Source organism: Alosa sapidissima, chromosome 3, assembly GCF_018492685.1.
Source record: "Alosa sapidissima isolate fAloSap1 chromosome 3, fAloSap1.pri, whole genome shotgun sequence".
NCBI classification, from domain to species: domain Eukaryota; kingdom Metazoa; phylum Chordata; class Actinopteri; order Clupeiformes; family Clupeidae; genus Alosa; species Alosa sapidissima.
The window spans coordinates 32001949-32024700 of NC_055959.1; the positions used below are offsets into that span (position 1 = coordinate 32001949).

The 22752-nt window shown below is 41.2% G+C and overlaps 2 long non-coding RNA genes across 2 annotated transcripts; one reads left to right on the plus strand and one right to left on the minus strand.

Moving 5' to 3' along the window:
* Positions 1–829: 829 nt before the first annotated feature.
* On the minus strand, positions 830–19666 carry LOC121704828. The gene is made up of 3 exons (XR_006030658.1): positions 19575–19666; positions 5188–5191; positions 830–842 (listed from the first exon to the last, which is right to left on the minus strand). It is a non-coding gene; the product is annotated as an uncharacterized LOC121704828 (long non-coding RNA).
* Positions 12997–22277, plus strand: LOC121704827. The gene is made up of 3 exons (XR_006030657.1): positions 12997–13109; positions 13676–13766; positions 21947–22277. It is a non-coding gene; the product is annotated as an uncharacterized LOC121704827 (long non-coding RNA).
* Positions 22278–22752: the final 475 nt, after the last annotated feature.

Genomic DNA, 22752 nt, shown 5'->3' on the forward strand with positions numbered 1-22752 from the left:
TTATCAAAAAGCATCAGTGTTTGCCATTTTCGGGCTCTGCACATTAGATCTGTTCATAGATTCTATTCTCTTACCAGCTTTCTATTGCTCTGTATTTTCTCTTTGTTAATATGAAATGTAATTTCCCCTAACATTGATGTTCTAATCTACACAATAAAAAATATTATTATGATTAGATTTTCCTCAACAACTGTGTGAAGAGCATTACCAGAGACTGTGTTTGTCATTAACCAGTGACCTGAATGTTCCATTTTCAGTTCATATGATGAATGTGTGAATATATGAAAGGTCTCAGAATGCGCCATGTCTTCAACATAACAGCCAGTGGCATGCTGACAGGTACCATGGCTGCTCAGCGCCAGTGCTGAGTTATTAAAAGACATTTAAACCTGATAGAGATTAACAATGGTGTGCATGATGAATTCCATGCCACTGGATAACGCTAAGCCTTATTTCTTTTTGCTTTTTTTTTTTTTTTTACATGACCAGGCTGTGTTTGGCAGACGCTCAGTGAGCGAGGGGGTGTTTCTTTTTCTCCTCCTGAGCGCAGGGCCACTGGATGGCTGGGCACCATACACTCCCTCAGACAGACACACACACACACATACACACACACACACACACACACAGACACACACACACACACACACACACACACAGACACACATACACACGCACACACACATACACACACACACACAGAGCTGAATAGCTGTTATCAGCTGGCCTGCATGCTGAGCGGTGCCTGCTGGTCCCCCTGGGGTTCTTCCAAGCCCAGAGACGGGGACATAATCCGGGAATGCAGTTAGGGGGACATGCCAAGAGAGGCGAAAGGCTTTCAGCTTTACACCTCTGACTAAAAGTTGCTGTTTTGTTGTGAATTCTACACAGCAGCTGGAGAGGGACTCAATTCAATACTGTCCAGTAGCAGATTCATTAGTGTTGTCCAGTCATCATCTGTCCAGTAGCAGATTTATTAGTGGATATGTATGATATATGTGGGATCGGATATATGTCAGATTCGAGCCTGGGTCCACATGGGCACTTGGGGCCTGACCTGACTTCTGCCTTCACTTTACATCCATGCCTGTGTCTCGGAAACAGAGTTGTGGATGCCCTGCGTAAGGGAATCTTATGTAAAGTCAAGATGATGTGCCTTGCACACACGGGAGACAGATCTGAGAGGGGCTTAAGAGTATCGGAAAGCCGGTGAGGAGGGACACGGCTGTTGCGCACGTTGGACAAGACTGGCACGACACTCCTGAGAGCAGCGCAAATCAATTTTTATCGCCTCTTCTGTTTGATTGGGCAGAAATGCGGGAGTGCTTTGAGCATCTGTGCGTGTGTGTGATCAATAGAGCTTATTTCACAGATTGATTCAGGCTGGGAATGAGATCGCCTATGTTGTTTCGTCTAAGTGTTGATTCAAGAGCAGAGTGAGAGAGCTGTGATTGTGGGAGACATGAGAGAAAAACAACAAAGGCAATACATGGGTTTCAAAGACAACTTTCTGATTATCATAAAAGCAGATATTTTCACTTGCAAAACAGCTAACAATTAAATTTCAAACAAGAGACAGGCAAGGTAGGCCTACATGCCCCCCCCCAACAAATATGACAGCAGTCTGTCGAGAACTCTACTGATTGGCATCTCTCTCACTCTACTGATTGGCAACTCAGCAGTCTGTCGAGAACTCTACTGATTGGCAACTCTACTGATTGACTCTTAAAAGAATAAGTTGAAATAGCAAAAATTCTAGAGCACTACGCTCTAAAATCTTTGTTGGAAAGGGAACGAGTGAAAGGTTCCATGTCCTTCTTTTCCCATTCTGGCCAACACTATTGTTCCATATATTCCAGCCTGAAGTCAATGTCTCTACCCTGTAGCGCGTAGCAAATGAACCAACAACAGCTTCTTTACAGTCCAACATAGAAGACAGCGCTGTTTATTTGATACATCAATCAAATAATGACAATGGTCGCTTGAGTCATATATTACAGCTTTTCTGACCTGATTTCACAGATATTTTATTCATACCTGGTTTTAGCCGGAAAAGCCAAGAGCATAAACAAGCCCAAAGCCAAATGTCTCTGACCGTAATTACAGTGGTTCATCTCGCTGGCAAAGGCATGACTCCAAGGCCTAAATGTGTAACTGAAATATATCAAACCCATTCCTCACAATGCTGTTGCTTCAACCACAGGGACAGGAACTAAATGGGCATTTATTACATTAGGATATATGTATAAAATATCATTCTTATATGCATTATTTAACATGTTTTAAGGAACCTATTACACTGTATTCCCCAACAGTGTTCTAAACTAAAATTGCAGAGCTGTACTCAAAGCTGCCATATTGTTCAGGCACCACAAACGTTTCAAGTTCACACAACTAGTTTCCCAGTTATTGATTATTTTGACAAGATTAGCTCTTAGTATATGAGTAGAACTGACCCCCAAACTCATTTCTTTCAAGAGTGGATTGAAATTACGTCTGACGTAATAAAGACGTGCAACTTCATTGGTTAGGTTCATATCAGCATGGCAAATCGTAAATCCCAATGAATGGTGAATGAACTAGTCTAAAATCGATTGTGGCAGTTGTAAGTTGATACACTTTGACATCGTAGGCCTAAGACTAATTGTTTGCAAGGACTGCTGCGCACCCGGATGTAGGCAGGCAAGCTGCAAGCAATCAGTGAGATGATCCATCAATCATCATCAGGCTGCAAGCCTTATAGCCTCTACACAAAGGTAAGAACGCGCCTTAATGTAGGTGTACTTTGTTTATTTATTTGTGTACCGTCTTCCAGCGGGCAGACCTCAGCTAAAGTGTAGGTTATGTAAGAGAGACCTTTTGCGGGCTAGCTGCATGTTTTAGTGAGTTAAAAAGTTTGTTGTCTGAGCTGTCAGCCAGCCAGCCAGCCAGCCTGTTGTTGCACTACTTTAGTGACAAACAGTATGGTTTAGCATTACCAAAGATCCTTTATCATCCGTTTCTGGTGTGGCCTACTTTGGCCGCGCAGGTTAGACACCAAAGCAACGTTCATAAGTTGGAAATCAAACACATGACACGCACAAACAGGCAGCGCACTTTTAAACATTTTATTAGTAGTAGGGCTGGGATAAACTATTATTTTTTAAACGATTAATCTAGCGATTATTTTTTCGATGCATCGATTAATCTAACGATTCATTTTTTCAGTCTGATTCGATTTCAATTCGATTATCGATTATCTCCCCATTAATTCACTAATAGCAACTTATACATGTTTATTTACATATCTGAATGAAAAAACATTAATTCTTTAACATTGCAATATATGTTTATTGCTCTTAAGATTCCAAAATAAAAGACTACAAGTGCAAAGTAATGCATTCTTAGTCAGAGGTAGCATTCAATAAAGTTCAGTAGTGTATGTCTAATTGAGTGCCTGTAATTTTAAGACGTTCGTGTGGGAATCCTTGCAATTAACATTAACACAGTTAATGCAAAAGGCTGCTGATGTGTGGATGCAATTCATAACGTAGTTAGTTCAAATAACGGTTTGTTCTTCTCCTTTGGACAAGCACTTCTGAGTCTTGGAAAACACTTTTCCATTTACATCGGGATTTTGCAAACATTCAGTCAATAAAATGAGCCCTGCATGAGTAACGAATACAAGCAGCTGCAAGTAAGGATGCTAAACTTGACATCCAAACAGTATTCTAACGTTAGCTTTGAGATACTGCTTGATTGCATGTTGTATGTTGGGGTCAGATGACGTCTGTGTTATGCACCTGTGGTTGCTCACGATAATTGGGTCACGTGGTGTTGGTGGCGGCAAGGTTCATAATATTACCTGCTAGGTGTTTTTGTGAATGAACAGAGAGGGGGTGATGGGGGAAGCCTTACTTTTTGCTGACCGCATTTTGATGACTGTTGAATGGAATAGCCTAAGCTGTTGTGGAATACATGAAACTTGTGGATTTTAAGAACTGGATTTATTGACGTTCATGAACTGATAGTCTACTGAGCTGTGTTGGATATTCTGGAGATGACCGTTTTCTACAATAAAGGAACTTAACTTTATCGCTACTGGAAGTTATTGAACAGCGCGTCGGGCAAGTTAGTCTCCCCTACTCAGCCTCTCGGCGACCAAAGTTTTGAGTCGCCCACATTTGTCAGCAAAAAAACTCGGCAACGGAGCCTTCTACAAACGCTGAGAAACCACGAGGCCACTCACGATTAGGCTACTACCTTTCATCTACGAAAGCGGCCAGTCTGACAGAATCGCGGCAGGCCTACGGAAGGCGGTGGTATGTAATCTGTGTTTTATACTAGGATACTGCTTACGGTTTGGAACGCAGTTTAGCCTACTTTGAATCGGTTACTGCAATGAGAAGACGTCTGTTTGAATAGGCCTATGGCGGCTGCTGCTGCTGCTTGGTGTCGTGAGGTCGCTTGCCTTAAGAACACTGAATATCTGGTGTGTGTGTGTGTGTGTGTGTGTGTGTGGGTTTTTGCTTCCATGTGTTGATCAAACAACCCTCTGCTCAGCTATTGCTGTGGCTATTGACATTGTTGTTTTCTGTTGAAATTGGTATCGATGCTCATTGTCTCCCGAGTATAAAATGACTGGATCAACAGCTGGTTCAATTGTTGACAAAAATGAAAATGATAAAAATAAAAGGCCAAACACTCTCAGAAAATGCTCTTTTGCATCAAAAAAATTGGAGCAATTCAGAAAGAACGTAAAAGGGAAGTAGACAAAATTAAGAGTATAATACCCTTGCTTAAAGAGCATATGAAGGATAAATGCTTCACAGGTCAAACTACAGCTCAACAAATTAATGGAATTGTCTGAAAATGCTAGGTCATTACATGAATCTTTGATTCCTTTAATTCCCTCTGATGAACGTGACTAACAAAATACATGGTTCTCCAGTATCACTAAATACAACCAGGATTTCACAGAGGATGTTAAAATATGGCTTTCAGAACTAGATAAACATCCAAGCAGGCCATTGGAACCAACCCAGGATGTAGAGCTACCCCAGAAAGTTCCACCAGAGGCAGAAAGTGGTGTTCAAAATGGAATAAAAAAAGGAACCTCAATCTGTTCTAAATCCACAATATGATATCCAGGATGAAATATTGCCATGTGACAGCATATCAAATATTGGTAGTGGTTTAAAATCAAACATATCTACAACCTCATCTGCACTGCTCAAAGCAGAGGCTGAAGTGGCCGCCTTGTATGTCCGTCAATGCATGCTCAAAGAAAAGCACGCTCTTGAGGAACAGGAAGAGCAACTGAGGAGAAGGAAGGAGCAGCTTCAACTCGAAGAGGATATAGCTGCGTCTGTTGCAAAGGTGAATGTACTGAGAACTGGATCCATTGTCCAAAGTGCCGCTTCACGGAGATCAAATTGAATGGAATCATATTTTCAAACCAAAAGAAAAACCTTTGATACCCTTAATGCTGATACCTTTGTGTCACATGAACATAATAGAAAGAAAAAAAATGTTCATTGGAAATACAGCACCTAAGTTAAGTACAAAGCAACAAACAATGACAAGTAAGTTTACACATCTCCACAAGGGGCCTTCAGATCAGTCATGGAAGGTAATCCAAAGTGCTATATCTCAAGAAATTCAACCGAGACCCTCTCAAACACTTAACGGGAATGAGTATATATTGTCTTTAATGGAGAAACAAAATGAAATAACTAGTATGTTGGTGCATCAACAAAGTCTTTCACAACTCCCAAAAAGAGAAATTCAAACATTTGACGGTGACCCTCTGCACTTCCATACTTTTATGCGATTATTTGAAAAGGTCATAGAGGCAAAGGCTGACTCTGACGACTGCCTGCATTACCTAGCACAGTACACCAGGGGGCAACCTAATGAACTTGTTAGAAGCTGTCAACATATGGCCGATGGTACTGGATACATGAAGGCAAAAACTTTTGTTATATGGACATTTTGGAAACGAGCATGTCATTGCATCTGCATACTTGGATATAATACATTCATGGAGATTAATTAGATCAGAGGATGTGAAGTCTCTTCAGGCATATAGTCTCTTTTTGCGTTGGTGTTGCAATGCAATGGACGAGGTTCAAGGTCTTAATGAATTAAATACTCCCTCCAATATGCTTGCTGTGATTAAACGATTGCCTTATGAGTTAAAAGATAAGTGGCGAACAGTGGCATGGGATATTCAGGAGAAGTATCACCGCAGAGCTGCATTTGTTGACATTTGTTGTCTTCCTTGAGCGTCAAGTGAAAATTGCCACAGATCCGGTCTTTGGGAATTTATGTGAAGTTCCACCTACTCAAGCAACTGCTAAAGATGGTGTCAGAAGAAGGCACTCACCTCGGCCAAAGGCTAGAGGAAGTAGCTTTGCCACGACTGTCACCTCAGTGGAGAAAGAGCGTCAAACAGAGGAAAATGTTAGAAATGGATACTTACCTGAAGGGAAATGCCGCTACGGCAAAGGTGCACACATACTTCAGTTGTGTACTCTACTGGATGACAAGCCACACGATGAGAAGATTGCCTTTCTTAAAAGGAATAGTATCTGTTTCGGCTGCTTGTGTCCTGGGCACATCAGTAAAGAATGTAGGAAACGCCTCTCATGTAAAATCTGTAACTTAAGACACCCAAGTATACTCCACATCCACCGAGAGAGGAATGATCTTAATCAAGATGCAGATCGTTCTCTTGTTGCAGTCCAGACAAGTGGTCTTACTGGGGCCGGTGAGCAAGACTGCAAGCTTGCCATCGTCCCAGTAAAGATAAGTCAAAGATAAGCCAAAAAATAATCGAAACATACGCCTTTCTAGACCAAGGGAGTTAAGCATCCTTTTGCACAGTGGGTCTCATGGATAGGTTGAATCTTTCTGGGAGAATAATGAGGATTCTCTTGCGTACGATGGGACAAGAAAAGATTGTGGACAGCTGTATTGTTTCAGACTTGGAGGTGTCTGGATTGGATGGCAACTTGTTTTGAGAAATGCCAAATCTTTTCACACACCGTTAACAGATGTAACATCTCAAGACAGCAGGATCTGAGTGACTGGCCACACTTGAAGCAGGTTCATCTGCCTGATATAGAAGCAGAGGTTGAGCTTTTGGATAGGTATGAACATGCCCCAAGCCTTGGAACCTTTTGGAGGTCATTCAGAGTGTTAATAAAGGTCCATATGCCATCAAGACTGTGCTTGGTTGGACGGTGAGTGGGCCATTAGACAGAGATTCGACAATGTCTAATAATAGTAAGACAGCAGAACAACGTGCAATTAACCGGAAGAGGAGGATCACCAGGGACGAAGGTTTCCAAAGACCAAGATTACGCTGGTTTTATGAATAACCTCATCCAGAGGATCTGCACAAAGAGCACATCATTCGACATGACCTCAGGACTCACGAGACATTACTGACGCATTGATAATTGGCTATGTGCTGGTAACCTCTGGCCAATTAAAAAAAATAACGTTAAAAAATGCAAACAAAAGGAAGAACCAACTATGGACCTTGAATGTTTCTTATATTGTCTTATGCAGAATTTGTGATGTATTGTAATTATTACTGTGTAATAACTGTAATAATTAGGGGCCGGAATGTTGGTCAGATGACGTCTGTGTTATGCACCTGTGGTTGCTCACGATAATTGGGTCACGTGGTGTTGGTGGCGGCAAGGTTCATTATATTACCTGCTAGGTGTTTTTGTGAATTAACAGAGAGGGGGTGATGGGGGAAGCCTTACTTTTTGCTGACCGCATTTTGATGACCATGGAATAAGCTGTTGTGGAATACATGAAACTTGTGGATTTTAAGAACTGAATTTATTGACGTTCATGAACTGATACTGAGCTGTGTTGGATATTCTGGAGATGACTGTTTTCTACAATAAAGGAACTTAACTTTATCGCTACTGGAAGTTATTGAACAGCGCGTCGGGCAAGTTACGGCTCCCACACACAGCTGCGTGCATCGCGTTGCTGGAGACGCATGCCATTCACTTTAAATGGGCTCACGTGATCTGTTGCCGAACTGAATTGTGTGTCCGTCGCGTTGCGTTTCTCCCGCCGCTCGCGTTGAGTTCAGCTGTTGCTGCACCAGCCAATCACATTACGGTTTTACTTCAAGTCATTTGCATAGCTACCGTCGGGAACACCCACTGGCATGCGTTGACGGAACGCAGCTGTGTGTGGGAGCCGTTAGTCTCCCCTACTCAGCCTCTCGGCGACCAAAGTTTTAAGTTGACTTAGTACATTGAGGAGACTAAACTATGTTGTGATAAGACCTTAGCAGAGTTTACTTTAACTTCAATGCAGCAGCATTAAACAAATTTGCGCAGCATGGTCACGATGCTAAGCGGATTTAATAACAATTTAGCCCACTGTGTTCTTTGCAGTGCTTCTATGTGGCAACAACAATCCTTCAACAATCGTGAATATTTTGTTAAATGCACATGCAGAGGAGGAGCAGCGGGCTCGTTACGAGAGAGAGCGGGCGGGGCGAGAAAAGGCTGTGTGAGTAAAACGTGCAGCTCAATGAAATTATTTTATCTTATCTTTAATTTAAATAGTAGGCCTACAACATAGAACATCAATGTGTGGTGGCCGGTTTTGATTTCGTGGTGCCCAGCCATAGATTAGTCAACGTATGGAAAACCCTGAAGGTGTCCGATTTAAAAATATTTAGCAGCATGTTATGCTTGACGAATCGACGCTCATATTTTGCGTCGACGTATTTTTTGCGTCAACGTCATCGATTACGTCGACGCGTTGTCCCAGCCCTAATTAGTAGCCTACCATAAGCTGCCATAAGCTATGATTCGCCTTAACTGCTAGATGTAATGCAAAGTAACACTGCAGGGTAATTCTTCAACTATGATACTTTTCTTGTCCTTGGAAGACATAAGAAAAACTAAAATATTTACTACTTTTTTGTTTTTGGTGGAAATGACATGGTGACGTGGTGGAAATGACATTGCCCTAAAAACAGTTTATTTGCTTCATAGTAGGCCTACTAAAAAATATAGTAGAAAAAAACATCATAATTACATAACATATGGCAGGGACGCATTATTTTTTTTATTTTATTTTTTTTAAATCTTACAGTAATGCTTTTAAATTTGTCTATGTATGTCATTGTCATCTCCACCACACTTTGTCATTTCCATCACAACACATATTTTAAGTTAAACGTGTAGATGCAGGGGAGTATTGTTGCGCTCAGATGATCTAGAGTTTTAGCCAGGTGCGTTTAAACCAAGAGTTGAGGAGAGAGAGAGAGAGGGGAGTAGTTCGCACACTGAAAGAATTGACTTAAACAAAGTCTACAGAAAGAGTTTGTCCATTTAATTTTGGGAGCAAGAGCAAACGTTTCAGCCGTCCGGCTATTCTCAATGCTCACAGTGAATCAACTGCAGACATGCAATTAACAAGTACCCAGTTGGGTTAAGGACAATCACGAGACTGGTGTAGAGGGAGGGGCTTTAGGCCAAACCCAGACAACAAGTATAAATGCATTTGTTTTTGTTACAACAATTGTAGACATTCATTTTAAAGAGTTAATGACCTAAATCTATCATGCTTTTTGTAAAACTTAAGTCCTCGTTCATCCCTTTTGGACAGAGGCTACCAAGTTCAGAAATCCAGAAACATTCTCTCTGAAGCAGTGTTTTATCCAAGTCCCCGGCTCTCCTTTTAGGCAGGATCCTTTCCACACCCAGAAATCTCAGGTCAGCAATGGAGTGTCCTGCAGACTGAAAATGTCGGGCAACAGATGACATTTCATCAGCTCTCATAATTGCACTCATATGTTCAATTACTCTTGTTCGTAAGGCCCTGGTGGTTTTACCTACATACAGCAATGGGCAAGGACAGATTAAAATATACACAACATGGGTGGATTTGCATGTGATTAACGGTTTGGTTTTATTTTTCATGTGTGTGTGGATGTGTGAAAGACTGAAGTTTCAGGTAGTGTGAACATGAAGTGCAACTTTTGCAGGGGAAAGTACCCTTGGCATTAGAGAGAGCGCTAGGGGGAGGTGGCGTGGCAGTGTCAGCATGGACCAGCCTCTCTCTGAGATTAGGGTTTCTAGAAAAGACACAGAGAGGTAAATTCTGAAAGAGACAATTCAATTGATCATCGCTTTTAATTATATGCCAATGGGAATTAACAATGTTTCTGAGGTCACTGCTCAAAGGACTATATGTCAACTTTAGAATAAAGCGGTTCTCATTTTGTTTAGAGGTCAAATTGGGTGGTTGTGTATCAGATGCACGTACTTATCAAGCTAGCTGTTGGGATATCCTCTAGAGCTAAAATTTCTGTATAGAATTCTGGCTTGGGCCTCAGTCATTTTTGTCGGAGCAAATCCGGTGCAGTCTGATGAACTGACTGAAGGGCAGACTTCGTTTCAGAGATGTAGGGTGGGCACTTGTGGCATGAAGTAAACTATTTTTCTCTGTGTCTTTCCTGTACAAAGAGGAGACAATGTTTCCATCAGTAAGTGAAATACAAGTGTCTAAAAAGTTCACACAGGTGGTGCTAGCTGAATAAGTAAACTTGATGGATGGTCTTAGGCAGTTCATGTACAAGACAAACAATTAAAATTCAGGTAATGAGCCATGAGAAAAAAAAAAAAAAAAAAAAAATTCACAAAACAGTCATCAATGTATCTTTTGAACAACATGATCTTCTCTAAAAAAGGATTGTTATTGAACCAACAATGAATTCAGTTGTTAGTCCATCATCAGTCCGAAGATCGAGGAAATATTTAAGAGCGGTCAAACCGTCAATGTGAGGGATGTTAGTGCCACTATGGCCCCTGACTATGCCAATATATATCTTGGTTTCTTGGAAGAACAGTATGTGTTCAATAACAATGCTTTTTTAGAGAAGATCATGTTGTTCAAAAGATACATTGATGACTGTTTTTCCATGGCTCATTACCTGAATTTTAATTGTTTGTCTTGTACATGAAGTGCCTAAGACCATCCATCAAGTTTACTTATTCAGCTAGCACCACCTGTGTGAACTTTTTAGACACTTGTATTTCACTTATTGATGGAAACATTGTCTCCTCTTTGTACAGGAAAGACACAGAGAAAAATAGTTTACTTCATGCCACAAGTGCCCAACCTACATCTCTGAAACGAGGTCTGCCCTTCAGTCAGTTCATCAGACTGCACCGGATTTGCTCCGACAAAAATTACTTTGAGGCCCAAGCCAGAATTCTAGAGAAATTTTAGCTCTAGAGGATATCCCAACAGCTGGCTTGATAGAGCACTAGACAAAGTATGTGCATCTGATACACAACCACCCAATTTGACCTTTAAACAAAATGAGAACCGCTCTATTCTAAAGTTGACATATAGTCCTTTGAGCAGTGACATCAGAAACATTGTTAATTCCCATTTAATAAATATATATATATATAAAAATTAATTAATATATAATTAAAAGCGATGATCAACTGAATTGTCCCTTTCAGAATTTACCTCTCTGTGTCTTTTCTAGAAACCCTAATCTCAGAGAGAGGCTGGTCCATGCTGACACTGCCACGCCACCTCCCCCTAGCGCTCTCTCTAATGCCAAGGGTACTTTCCCCTGCAAAAGTTGCACTTCATGTTCACACTACCTGAAACTTCAGTCTTTCACACATCCACACACACATGAAAAATAAAACCAAACCGTTAATCACATGCAAATCCACCCATGTTGTGTATATTTTAATCTGTCCTTGCCCATTGCTGTATGTAGGTAAAACCACCAGGGCCTTACGAACAAGAGTAATTGAACATATGAGTGCAATTATGAGAGCTGATGAAATGTCATCTGTTGCCCGACATTTTCAGTCTGCAGGACACTCCATTGCTGACCTGAGATTTCTGGGTGTGGAAAGGATCCTGCCTAAAAGGAGAGCCGGGGACTTGGATAAAACACTGCTTCAGAGAGAATGTTTCTGGATTTCTGAACTTGGTAGCCTCTGTCCAAAAGGGATGAACGAAGACTTAAATCTATCATGCTTTTTGTAAAACTTGTCATTAACTCTTTAAAATGAATGTTTTTGTTACAACAATTGTAGACAAATGCATTTATACTTGTTGTCTGGGTTTGGCCTAAAGCCCCTCCCACTACACCTGTCTCTTGATTGCCCTTAACCCAACTGGGTACTGGTTAATTGCATGTCTGCAGTTGATTTCACTGTGAGCATTGAGAATAGCCGGACGGCTGAAAAGTCTGCTCTTGCTCCCAAAATTAAATGGACAAACTCTTTCTGTAGACTTTGTTTGAGTCAATTATTTCAGTGTGCGAACTACTCCTCTCTCTGAAGTTAAACGTGTAAAAATAATACAACATACAACATTTCTGGAAAATTAATACATTTAATAATTTGGCTGATATGTGTAATATTTAATAAAATACATTTGGAACAGTAGATGTTATTTTTGCTTGAAAACACACGTTTTGTTGTTTGGAAACGTGTGATTGGGCAGTCGTGGCCTACTGGTTAGGGCTTCGGACTTGTAACCGGAGGGTTGCTGGTTCGAACCCCGACCAGTAGGAACGGCTGAAGCGCCCTTGAGCAAGGCACCTAACCCCTCACTGCTCCCCGAGCGTGGCTGTAGCAGGCAGCTCACTGCATCAGGATTAGTTTGTGCTTCACCTCACTGTGTGTTCACTGTGTACTGAGTGTGTATTAGGGCAAGTTTCTAGAAAGAGTAGATAATTAACATGCAAAAAGATTTTTACTGAAAGATGTTACATTTTCTAAAAGTCACCAGGTCAAAGAGTACCATAGTTGAAGAATAACCCTGCAGCAATAGCATATGTCTTATATTAACGTCAATTCCAGTTTTGTTAACACGGATAGGAAGCCAAGTTGTAGCTCTGAACTTACTGACAATAGCCTAAGCATGATCAATGGCAACGTCTGACTCTGATAGTCTCTTCATCTCTCTGTATAGGCAGGCCTATCTGACTGACTTTTGTTCAAAAAAGTGAAATAATACTGTTCATAATATTTTTCCCCTCAGGACCAGATGGCTGTGTGACATGTTTTCAGTTCTGTGCAAGGAACCACCATCACACCATGGTAAGTGATAACTTACTTGTCCTCCATTTACTAGTGTCACAATGTAGCCAACGTGTAGCCTATATTATTATAAGTTATAGTGATATTTTGTAAGCATTTATTTACCAATGAGAATAGCCTAGCCTAATGTTATCCCTTTGCATCTCTCCACAGGGATACACAAAGGCTAGGGTTGAGTGATGTTTTTGTATCAAAGAAGGGATGACGCCTTAAGACTTATTTTATGTGGCATTTTCAAAATGTGTTGGCTATGCAGGTCATGTGACGCCTCTTCCGAGACACAGGCTCAGTTACTTTGCCATTATTAGTTAAATCAGTCAGTTTTCAAGGGTCAGCCCATTACCATGCATACACCACTCACGCATTTGCTCATTTCAGTTTATTAATGCACTGAACATTCATCTCTTACGATTTCATAGAAAGACAGAGCAGAAGGTTGCATATCAGGAGCATGAAGGAGTTAATCTTGTATTTATATCACCTGTACTATAGTCTTGTTTAATATATGCATAGGATTAATATTCTGCTGATTTGTCTTCCCATTACCCCACAATCCCTCTTTCTAGGAAGACGTCAATGTCAACAGCAGAAGGAAAATTACTCTGCAGGCCCTTCCCATCTTCCTGTGGGAAGATGGATTTTTTTAAGACCTGGAATGTAAGTTGTTTGTCCTCTTTCACTCTCTTAAATGTCTTAAATACAACTTTTGGCTTTTATGACCTAAAAAAGTCTTAAATTGTCTGAAATGTCTTGAATTTTCAAAAGGGAGGTATTACATTTTCGTATGGGACCGCCGAGCGAGTGAAATGTCTCCATCCGGTTTCGTGTATTTTGTTTATCCGCAATTACATTTTGGGGGAAGCATTTGTTCTGTGCGGGTGTCATATGCATTCTGTAGATCAAGAAGTAGAAGGCTACTGGAGGAAGTGTAGTGGTTGCAGAGTGAAGATGTTTTTAATGTGTGTATCACTAAAGGTGTGAAAACGGCAAGAAAAAATATGCCTGTCTCTTATCCAAATTTCAAAGGTGGACAAACTGAGTTTATTTGCATTTAGCCTCCACTATATCCCTAAACCTAAGGGATTGACATTTTCATTAAAGCCGAGTGCATTACGCCTTTGGTCCGCAAGCTTGGGCTTGAGGATGCTTTGGTGTTGAAGATGTTGACTGGAAGTTGTTTCGTGGGGAAAAAAACAATTGGCTTACTGGTTGATATGGTGGTGTGTGTGATGCACTCTAAAATAACTGCTTTAATGAAAATGATGTCAATCCCTTAGCAGCATAGCGTTTCATAAACCATGGAAGTGGAGACTGCTGGTCAAATTATGCCCGGTGCTTCTTTCACTCGTCTGATCTGCTGCGCAATTTATGAAGGAACCACGGACTGACAGAAAAAGAAAGTTTTCGCAATCAGGAGGAAATACACGTAAAGTTCATCTGTTTACATCTCTCCAGCGTGTGTTGCTGGCCTAGCCTACCCAACAGGGAAGTGAATAGGCTTGCTTGTCAGCCTTTCCCAGCACTTTGCAAACCGCATAGCAGTTTTTTCAGCAGAAATAATATTCTAATAAAAATAATATGCGAGGAGGACCTGTCTCTTAATTAATAGGGGATTTCACTTTTCCCATGCATTTTTTTTAAAACAAGTCAATGGTTTTACAATGTTTCAGTCAAGCTTTGGTTGGTTTAGATCTTTGGCAAGTAGCCTAGGCTACTACAGACACAGGTGAGGAACAGTCAGCCTCAGCCAGTAGCACAACCAGATATGTACAGCCAGCTTCAAAAGCAGCAAGTCCAGACCCTACAATTGGCCATTTATAGCTGTGAAGGTGATTCACACTTCATTTTCTTTCCCCAAAAATCTATATTTGGTAACTTCTGTAGACATCCAAAATGGGATGGGTGTTAAAGTTAGTAAAAAAAACATTGCATAAAACAGTGTTGTCATGTTTATCTTTTTTGGCGTGGTATAGTCTTATTTTTTTCCATTTAGATGTCTTGAAAAGGTCTTACGAGTCTTTAAATTTGCACTTGAAAAATGTGCAGATACTCTGCTTGTGAAGTTTGGTCCTGCTATCCATTCTATAGTTCTTGACGGAGATATTGTTGTGTGTGATATAGCAGAGTTGACAGAGACATTAATTTTGCTATTTGGCTTAATTTATGCGCTTCATCTCGATTATCCAAAGCAATTGTCCTACACATTTAATTTCATTCAAAAAATTATAATGGGTTTGGAAGACCTGAAGCAGTTACCTCCTAGACTGCTGCTTAGCCTTGAAAATAAATTGCTGATGATGGATGAGTAAGCAGTCTGTTTTCCAAATCTCATGGTTGGTACTGCCAGCATGTTACTCAAGCAAGCAATGGAGCTTTTTGCTTTTATTTATGTTGGCCTATTATTTTGTTATTTGAGTATTATTACCTTTTGTTGAAGTGGTAAAAGGTTGTTATTTCTTTAATTTTCTGTATTAACCGCATTGTTGGGGATGTTGTTCTGTTAGAATTCTAATGGAATTCTTAAATAAATGGAATCTGCATTGAAATTGTCTTGAGTAGTTTTTCAACTCCATTTCCAGTGTAAATTTTGTTAGTTTTAACAATGGGTTTTAAAAAAAAAAATGATTTAAAAGTTCATTGAACTTATTAGTGATTACTTAAAATGTTTGTTTGTCAAATTATTATGTTTCAGTTCATCAACTTCCTAAAAAAATGAGTGTAAATAACTTCTAGTTTAGAGTAGTAATTACTTAAAATGTTTGTTGAAATTATTTGTTTTAATGTTCATTTTCTCAAAGATTTGGAGTCTTAAAAGCTTGTCTGACTAATGTAACAATAACGTAAAACATCTATTTCTCACATTATTCTTTTTAATTTTATCCTTGTCCTTAAAGATTTTGAGCATTAAAAAAAGTCTAATTTTAAGTAGAAATTACTTAAAATATTTTTTAACATAGCTAAATATTTTGAGGTAATCAGTTTCATCAAATATTTTGAGTTCATTGAACCTGTTGGGGTTTACAGTGTACTAATAACCATACAATGTTAATAGTAATTGGCAATTCATTGATGGGATTCCTCATGAAATGTAAGTAATTCAAATTTTGCCCCGAATGTTGGGAAATTCCTTTCCCTGGACTCTCGTTTGTCATTCAACTCATCTTCTGTAGGCCATATAGGCTAGTGTCTGAAGCTTCCAGATTAGCCTGCTACTAAGGATGATAAACAGTAAAACAATAACCTGTTCCGACAACTCAGACATGTCAACTGTTCATCATAATTGTGGAACAGTTATTTGTGCGTTGTTTTTGGAAAATGAAGAGATCAGAGAAACCTGCTTATTGAAGCCATTGTCACACAGCACAGTGGATAGCAATCTGCCACACGTCCTTGGTCTATTGCCATCATCAACAATGGGCCATGAAGGGCAGGTACACAGGGATGGTACCAGCCCCGTGGCATCTGCAAGAGGCAGTGAAATCACATCAGCCTAGCAGCAGCCCCCCCCCCCACCCCACCCCACCTCGCCTTGCCCTGTCTGCGGAATGTATCTTTATTGCGAGTTCATAAGCGTCACCATGGCGATCTCATTGTTTCTGACACAGCGGAGGCCACATGTCACTATGTTGCCCGATGACACCTATAGCACTGCAATACAGCCCGCTCTCATAAAAGCTAAATAGCTAAATGATCCAATTCACGACGACCTCCCTCTAGCAGGGCATATCGAGCCAATCATGGTTAGGTTCTCCCTCAGTGCCTCTGTGCACACGAGCAGAGCAGTGCAGATGCCACAACGCACTGCATAATTCTCCCAGGTTGTTGCCCAGGTTAAAAAGGATCAGGGATTTTATGAGAGCCCTTAATGGACAAATCATGTAATGTTTGTTATTATATTTACTCATAGAAAAGGTAATTTACTAATGTAATCTGCTCATTATGTTGTAAAAAACACCAACACAACAACTGAAATCTATAAAGATATGGGGCAACTCTATAATATGTAATACTTTAAATTTAAAAATCTTTTTTACTGTTATATGGCTGGGGTTTGGCCTTAGACACTTGCTTGAGATCTTATACACATTTGGGTCGATCAATAAACATGCATCAATGAGTGAATAAATGAATGGACAAATTAATGAATGAATAATTGAATGAATGAATCGGTGAACGGATGATTCAACCCTTACCAACTCAGAGCCATAGACACGCTGTTCAAGAAAGAGGAACTTGACAATACACTTGAGGAGCAAGAAGAGGAGTCGCCCTTTGAGGCAACATCACTGCTTTTCCTCAATAACGCTGTCTTAGGGATGACAGCGTGATAAAGGAAGTCACCTTTGCCTGTCAACTTTGGCTTTCCTGTGTCGACAACGCTGCCTACTCTCCTGCTGTGTCTCACCACAAGGCTGGAGGGGAAATGTGGGCTGACAGAATTGTCATTCAGACAAAAGCCCATTTGCTCTCTCTCTGTGTGTGTGTGTGTGTGTGTGTGTGTGTGTGTGTGTGTCTGTGCGTGTGTGTGTTTGCTAGAGAGAGTGAAAGAGAAATAGAAAGAGAAAGAAGTATGTTTCAGAAAGAGTATGTTTCAGTATGGTAGTTTTGTATAAGTTAATTGGGGGATATTGAAAATGGGCTTTTCAATGTCTGTTGGACATAATAGCATGAGAATAGCTTAATCATTCTTTGTGTCAGTCTATGGCAGTGAGAGTAGCAACAGCAGCAATAGCAGCTTCTGGCAGCAGCCAGCTTAGCAGTAGCAAGCAGCATCATTATCAATACAGTATTTGTCTATTGCTTACACACTTGGCCCATTATGTCAAAACTCTACACACAGCCAAATAAGACATAGCACTTAGAGATAAACAGCTCACATCTATGCCAAAATGAAACACTCCAATCAAAACTCAACAATCCTTTCTAAAAATGTAATTACTGCAACAAAACCAGACACGCATTCACTATTTGAATTACTCATTCAAATCAACAGCAACACACTGATGTGCTTTATGTAAAACACTGCAGTCTTTGTGTTTCTATTTTTATTACCATTTTCTCGGCCTCAGTCTTCTGTGAAAATCAAAAGTAGAGTTTCTGCAGTAATCAACTGACATTCTTTGCAACAAACACTTAACTTGACGGTATCGACATAAGAGACACTGTCATGACATAGTGTGTGCTTCACCTCACTGTGTGTTTGAGAGTGTGTTTCACTAATTCACGGATTGGGATAAATGCAGAGACCAAATTTCCCTCACGGGATCAAAAGAGTATATATACTTATACTTACATGACACATGAATGCTAACCTCTAACCCTAATCCAAACCCTAACCCTAACCATAATCCTAACCCTTCTGTGTGTCTGTGTGTGTGTGTGTGTGCGTGTGTGTGTGTGTGTGTCTGCTGGTCAGTATAGAATCAGGCAGAGTGAGACCAATGGCATACACAACAGTGAAGTCAGGCATGATCTGTGACACACTCAAACCCCTGAATCCCCCCCCCCCCCCCCCCCCCCCGCTTCCCCATCCTAATCCCCAGCACACCCCACTACCCCACCGCACCCCACTACCCCTCTACCCCACCGCACCCCATTACCCCTCTACCCCACCGCACCCCACTACCCCACCGCACCCCACTACCCCTCTACCCCAGCACACCCCACTACCCCTCTACCCCACCGCACCCCACCAGGGGCGTAGCACAAGATCCTGGGCCCCTGCATAGGCAGTCCTGATGGGCCCCCATGTTCCTCAACCCAGGTAAAATAAAATATATTCCAGACTTTTCAAGGGCCCTCTCTCCCCTTGGGCCCCTATAATCAATAGTGGTTTTACCCCCAGTCCACCGCACCGCACCCCACTACCCCTCTACCCCACCGCACCCCACTACCCCTCTACCCCACCGCACCCCACTACCCCACCGCACCCCATTACCCCACTACCCCTCTACCCCACCGCACCCCATTACCCCACCGCACCACTACCCCTCTACCCCACCGCACCCCATTACCCCACTACCCCTCTACCCCATTACCCCACTACCCCACCGCACCCCATTACCCCACTACCCCACTCCGCTGCCAGTCCAACCAGTTAATCCTTATTAGAGCTGGATTGGCCTAGAACCAATCCTGACAGAATGGGATTGAGTCTTTTAGGACTTTCCTCTTCCAAATGAATGACGGCTCTGGCCAAATTGGTTTTGAGGCTTCTCAGCCCTTTCTGCCATTTCTGTAACAGAGCTAATTGCCACAGGCTGTTTAACAAAGGCTTTGGTCAAGACTCTGTCAGAGCGTCTACATTATTTATGGAGTGAGACAAGGGCTGCTTACAGGAATTAATGCTGGTTGTGTTCAGTCTTTTATCAGCACAGGAGGGTTGAACTACAAGCCCTATGCTCCTTCATGGGTAAAAATGACCTGAACAACATTATATACCAGGTCAGAAGCTGTATCAGCAACAACCTCCGGAGTACATGGGGGGGTTTGTCAAACGGAGGTCTTACCCTTCGGATGATTCAAATATGATGCTAACGTGCGGGCCTTATACTGACCTTATACGGACGTATGTGTGAACGACATACACGCACATTACTGAGTCTCCGTGTGGTTGTCCAGTGAGGGGTGGGGGCTTGACGCAGAATATATGCGGCCGCTGCCTGTCACAGCTGCTTTTTGTGTAGTGTAGTGTAGCCTATGCATTACAGGCTAAAGAAGAGAAATCTATTGTGCGTAGGCTAATACTTGGAGTAGGCTAGTCACGTAAGTGCGCACTTGAAATTGACCTACAGTATTTGTATGTGTGCTTTGAATAAACACATTTATCTGTTTTCAACGTTATGTACCAGAATTACTTGGCTATAGAACCCCAAATCTGGTTTGCGTTGGAGAGAGAGAGCATGCACAAACTTTATGGTAGGCTACCAGCCAATTCAGCAGGCTAACTCAAGTCTTCAAGGCCATCATACAACGTTTTTAAGCAACAAACAAAATACTAACATAACAGTGAAGTTGTTCGTTTTTTCATGGTATATTTTTTCCAAAAGCATCCTCTCCCCATGTGTCTAAGGAGCTTGGAACAAAGTTGGGTTTTCTTCGTTTTCATTTTCTCTAGGCATATATGCTCAACAAATATCTGCGAGCTCAGCAGGTCATGAGAAGGCTATCAATGAACAGAAAACCGTGTTGGCTAACAATTTATTAAATACTCCTATATTGTCGTCAACGACGTCACTGTAGGCTACTGCCTTTTCAGCGCCTTCTGCTTAACTCGCAGTCTTTTGAATTCGTTTGGCCTTGCCATGCAGTTGTAGGCTACAACGTGCCGTTCCCTTTATGTGTTCTATCAAAATGTTGTATGCCCTCATGGACAGTAGCTCAGTGATGTCTGCATCTTTCCAGGTCGGAGATTTTCTGGACAGCACTATTCCACTCCATCATAACACTGGCATTTAAGTCAGATCTAACCACATTGACGCACAAAATAAACGTCACCAACACGCCCTCTCACTAGGTGTGAATTTTAACCGCATGTTCTACGCCTCATTCAGACACAGCACATTTACATAATGTCCGGAGGAAATACTAGGGGGGGGAGTAGTAGAACAACCGGCTAAATTCGGACTTCCATATGACCGGTTATGTCGTTCAGATATACGGCCCCACCGTTTAACATCGGCAGAACCTCCGGTCTTACACGTATGTCTGAAAGCGCTTTGTGATGCTAAATTGTGTCCATGGTTTCCTTCTTCTCCTGCAGGATTATTTGGTCGAACGCCTTGATTGATTATGATAAGCAAGTCAAAACAAGATCTTCAACAAAGATCTTTAAAAAATCAACAAACGTTTGCTTAGTTTTCAGGCCTTTTCAAGCCTTATCTGTATAAATTGGACTCAATGGTGTAAACAGTTATAATATTGCAGTGGTGGTTATGTGTATTACAAAAGCAATGATTGCCCCTAACCCCGTTTCTGAAACTGATAGTTCTGGTCCTTGATTTTGATTGTCTGAATCACGTTTGATGCCGTTGTAAAATCCAGCACAAACATACACCTTGACCGCATTCCGTTCTATATTACTGCACTACCATAGCTTGATACAAAAGTTAAAGTAGCTGCGTCTCGACGTTGCTTGGCAACCATTCAGATAGAGGAAATATATTTCTTGGCGGAAGAATGATTATCTAGGAATAACTCGTATTTTTAGTTGCTGTGCCTTTACTTTATGAAACTTTGCCAGGTGTATATATAGTAACAGTTTTAGAAAAGCAATAAGCCACTCGAGTCCGTAGGTTACACTGATTCTACAACAGAAAAGGGGGGTTTTAGGCACTCCGCTAGCACGTCATGCCAAACAACGCCCCTTAGCTGTTGTAGAATCAGTGTAACCTACGGGCTTATTGCTTAATTATACACACAAAACAGAACATCCTATTTTTATACCCAAATAGCCCTTATTTTTCAGTGTAGAAATTAAGTAGATTTTTTCATGGCTGAAAAAGAGGTTTTAAGAGGTTGACCACATTGAGGGATAACTAAGGCTTAGACAATTGCATTAAATTCTGCTAAAAGCATTAGGCAGTCTTGCATGATTTCAGGAACAAATAAAAATGAATGTCACTATATTTCAAGAACTTTTCAGGATTTCAGGTTAACATTGACATTCCTCTTCTGTACTGAGTAGTGGGCAGTGTGTGATAACTAAAATAGCCGCTTCAGTGACATTTAAATAAGGCAAGAGCCATTTGTGGCTTCCCATGTGCACTTTGCCTATCTTGTTGCCTGGGGTTGTGCTCATAAAATATTAACTGCTGTGTTTTGTACCTGTTTCACAGCAACAACAAATGGCGGCCCTCTGGCGGAAAATGTCAGAGAAACCTTTGTAGGCTCCAATTGAGGCCCTTTGGGGAATTGAATGTAATGGTAGCATTTAACACTCTTCATCTCCTCTCTCCACTTCCTTTGTGGCCAATCCCCCTGATGACGGACTAAAAATACTGTTTTCCTCTGACTCTGTCCTCTCACCTCCCTCACCTCCCAAAGATTCACTGTCATCCGTGCACAGCAAAGCATTCTGGGAAAAAAATCTGCAGAGGCAAAGAGAGTTCTGTGACATATGAAAGTACCTATAGTGGGTTCATGATGTGTAAATATATTTTGGAAGTACCTACTGTGTGTTTATGAAGAGTAAATGTATTTGGAAGTACATACTGTGGGTTCATGATGAGTAAATATATTTGGAAGTACCTACTGTGGGTTCATGATGTGTAAATATATTTGGAAGTACCTACTGTGGGTTCATGATGCAAATATATTTGGAAGTACCTACTGTGGGTTCATGATGAGTAAATATATTTGGAAGTACTAACTTACAGTGCTGCACAGCGGCGGCGACAGGTGCCTGCAACACGTCAAAATTGTTTGTTTGTAGTTCGTCGACGTCTATGTTGTTTTCTTTAAACAAACTGAGTTGTCTGTCTGTGAGCTCATGATGTGTAAAGTTCATGACTGTGATGCGCTCGTGTGGGTCCACATAGCACCTCATGCGAAAGTGTTTGAAGAAGTATCGTCCACCCCCAGTCACCGAAGAAGCTTAAAGGTTCTTCAGCGGTTATTCCATCTAGACATAAGATAGATGATC